Raw genomic sequence first — 2,979 nt, 5'->3', positions numbered from 1 at the left:
AATTTCCTGTGTTTCAGTTGGCGCCCGTCGCCCCTTGTCCTGACGCTGGGCACCACTGAAAAGAGCCTGGCCCCATCCTCTTGACACTTGCCCTTAAGATATTTATATGCACTGAGGAGATGCCCTCTCACTCTTCCCCAGGCTACACAGGTGCATCTCTGTCAGCCTGTCCTCATAAGGGAGATGGTCCAGTCCCCTGTGGTCTTTGTAGGTATAAACTGTGCACCGCAATGTAAAAGGAGGTTGCTCTCCAAGGGGTTTCCAGTGCTGCTAAAACTTGGTACTTGTATCAAACTTGTATCAAATCGCCTGGCGTGGCTTGTACTTAGGAGCATTTTTGCCGAAGGCTGCCCGTGATCAACTTCAATCACAAAGTTACCTTTTCCATAGCAGGAGAACCCAAAAATTTCTGGTTGTGGGGTTTAGCTTATCCATCATTGTGGCAACCTCCCTGCAGGTTTTACGTGGCCGGAGTCATTTCCCCGTCTAGGCTTCTCCGATGTGGGGGGAGAGGCTTCAGCAGTCGGGCTGTTGATGTTCTCTGCTGCACCTTCCTCAGATTTCAGCACGTCTTTCTCAGTCAGTTCTCAATCCACCAGACTGAACACAAAGTCTTTCTCTGAAACGTGAAGGTAGCAGAAATTTTGTTCAAATTCCCACTTGCTGCTGATCTGGATGTTTGGGGGTGAATTCAGGAGTTCCCTTACCACGTTTTCAAAGGGCTTAAAGACACGAGAGAGACATTTTGTTTGCTTTCTGCCCGCCCCCAGCCGCCCAGAGCCCCAGTGGGAGAGCGCGTGTTTCCGCCCCGCACCAAACCGGAGAGCGCTGAGGTGTAAGTGACTGCTTTCTGTCTGCTGTCACCTGACTGCTCAGCGCAGCCACAGCTGGGCCCAGCGCACTTTGCTGGACCTGATACCTTCCACCTCGGCAACGCCGCTCAGCTCAGGTCGATTAGAATTTCAGGGTTTGATGGGAACGTACAAGAGCGCGTGCTTCTCAGAAAGGGATGCAGGTGCGTATCTTTGTTACCTTGTTTACTTGCCCTTCCAAACCATTCTTGGATCTTGGTAAGGGAGTCTGTCTCCAAAAGTTGGCTGATTTTTTCCAGCACCTAGAAGACGTACAGAATAGTGACCATGAAAGAAGAGAAGCTGATTCGTGACAGTTTTTGCATGTGTTTCCGTTTAGCTCTAGCTGTGTGAGTGTGCGGCTTTACGGCTGTGCAAATTGCCTAGCCCAAGGTGTCCCATCAGGTTTGCCACAGTGTGAGCTAAGGACGCCAGCCTGCAAAAGGTGATATTGCATGAGCGCCGTGTAAGCGGCACTTCAGAGACACCGCAAGGAAACGCTAAGAGTGTTTACTACGAAGAAAGCCCCTTGCATGTGTCATGCCAGATTTACAGGCTGCCTTTTAGAGAACAAGTTTCAGCTGTGTCGTTCCACCAGTGATTGCCCATAGCAACTTCCAGGTAGGGGAGAGCAACTGAGGAGTAAATGCTAAATACAAAAGCCAGTAGTCTCCCCACGGGGGTGGTGGCGGTGGGAAAAGTGGCCAATGAAGTCCCACACCATCCTCAAGAGAACTAAGAACGCATACCGTGGTAGGAATCCATGTACTGTAGCCCTCGTGTCTTTACCTTTTTTTCCTGATCTGTGTCGCTGAGGTCAGAACTCCCCTGGACGCGAGCACTGTAGCGCGAGCTGACGGATGGGGAGGAACGCTGAGGGAGAGGCGTGTCCTGGAGTTCCAGTCTGTGTGCAGGCTGTGCAGAGGCTTGGAACCGTTTCTGCAGAAGCTTTTCCAAAAGAGAAAGCAACGTGTAAAGGAGTGGCTTGACTCCATTTCTGCAGCGCTTAAAGCAGTGCGAAACGTAGGGCTAACACTAGTCCCCAGCAAGGGTGTGCAGCAGAAACACATCTGAAACTGTCGCTCGCTTGGACAGGAACACCTGTAGGTTAGCTGCATTAGGTTAATTGTTACAGCTGCTACTACACAGTCGCCGAGAATCGCAGTACATATCTACGGCAAATGCGTAACGCTGGAGGAGAATGAGAGTGCTGCCGGGTAACTGCTGGTGGAAGTCAGGTGAGGAAACCATTAAGCCTGCAGCTTGAGGCTAAAGAGTTACGGCAGCAGGAATCTTGTACTGGAATTTATGAGCACAGCTGCAAAGCTGGGTCTGAACCTCAGTGTGCTGCTTCTAGAGAACGGTGTCAGCCCAAGTAAAACTGCTGGCAGTAAGTAATCTAAAGAAGCTTTGTGTGTGAGGGGAGGAGGCTTCTCCTGGGCTTGCTTGTTGTATAGTGTGATGTTTTCTCCCCGGCGCTACCAAAGCACAGTGGCGTTACAGATCTGAACACAATACAGTTATGGTTTAGCTGTCGTACTGCTTGACACCGTCTCCCTTCCAAGCTCTATGTTCTACATGTGGGATGCTCACATCCCTCTTTTTGGTTCTGCGCGGTCCTCCTTAGCAATCGGAGACCGTCAATTCAGGTTACATTGTTGAGAAGTGAGGGAGAGTGTGCCGCAGCAAAGAGCCATGTCTTCCCCCCCGCTACCCACCCCATCCCCCCACCCCCCTTACCTTTTCAGGCACAGCAGAGTTCTTCCCAAGCCTTTTGGGAACATCGGCGCGTCCTTCTGAGTGTCCTTTTGGCAGGCTGCTGCTTACAGCACAGACCAGAGTGTTGTTTAATCCTGTGCAAGAAACCAGAAGATACAGGTTTTTCCTACAGTAAACACGCACAGTCAACTTGGCAGGTGATCTCCAAGGAGAGTCTGTGCTGGAAGGATGGAAAAGGGAGGTATCGGACCTGAAGTTTGTAGGCCCTGATACAGGGCTGATGGAACGGTGTGTAAACCCTGGGTAAACCTGTCATACTTGGGTAGGTGGCAGAGGGCCGTAAGCAGTCTGTTAGGGAGGACGGTGTGACCAGCCGCTACCTCAACAGTAATGATGCTCCAGGTACGAC

The 2,979-nt window shown here is 51.2% G+C and overlaps 1 long non-coding RNA gene across 1 annotated transcript; it reads right to left on the bottom strand.

Moving 5' to 3' along the window:
* Positions 1-531: 531 nt before the first annotated feature.
* Positions 532-2,639, bottom strand: LOC119144471. Its single transcript, XR_005103138.1, has 3 exons — positions 2,592-2,639; positions 1,033-1,799; positions 532-619 (listed from the first exon to the last, which is right to left on the bottom strand). It is a non-coding gene; the product is annotated as an uncharacterized LOC119144471 (long non-coding RNA).
* Positions 2,640-2,979: the final 340 nt, after the last annotated feature.

Source organism: Falco rusticolus, chromosome 1 (assembly GCF_015220075.1).
Source record: "Falco rusticolus isolate bFalRus1 chromosome 1, bFalRus1.pri, whole genome shotgun sequence".
NCBI classification, from domain to species: Eukaryota; Metazoa; Chordata; class Aves; order Falconiformes; family Falconidae; genus Falco; species Falco rusticolus.
Note: the sequence above shows the minus strand (reverse complement) of the source record. Positions and strands in the feature narration are given on the sequence as shown.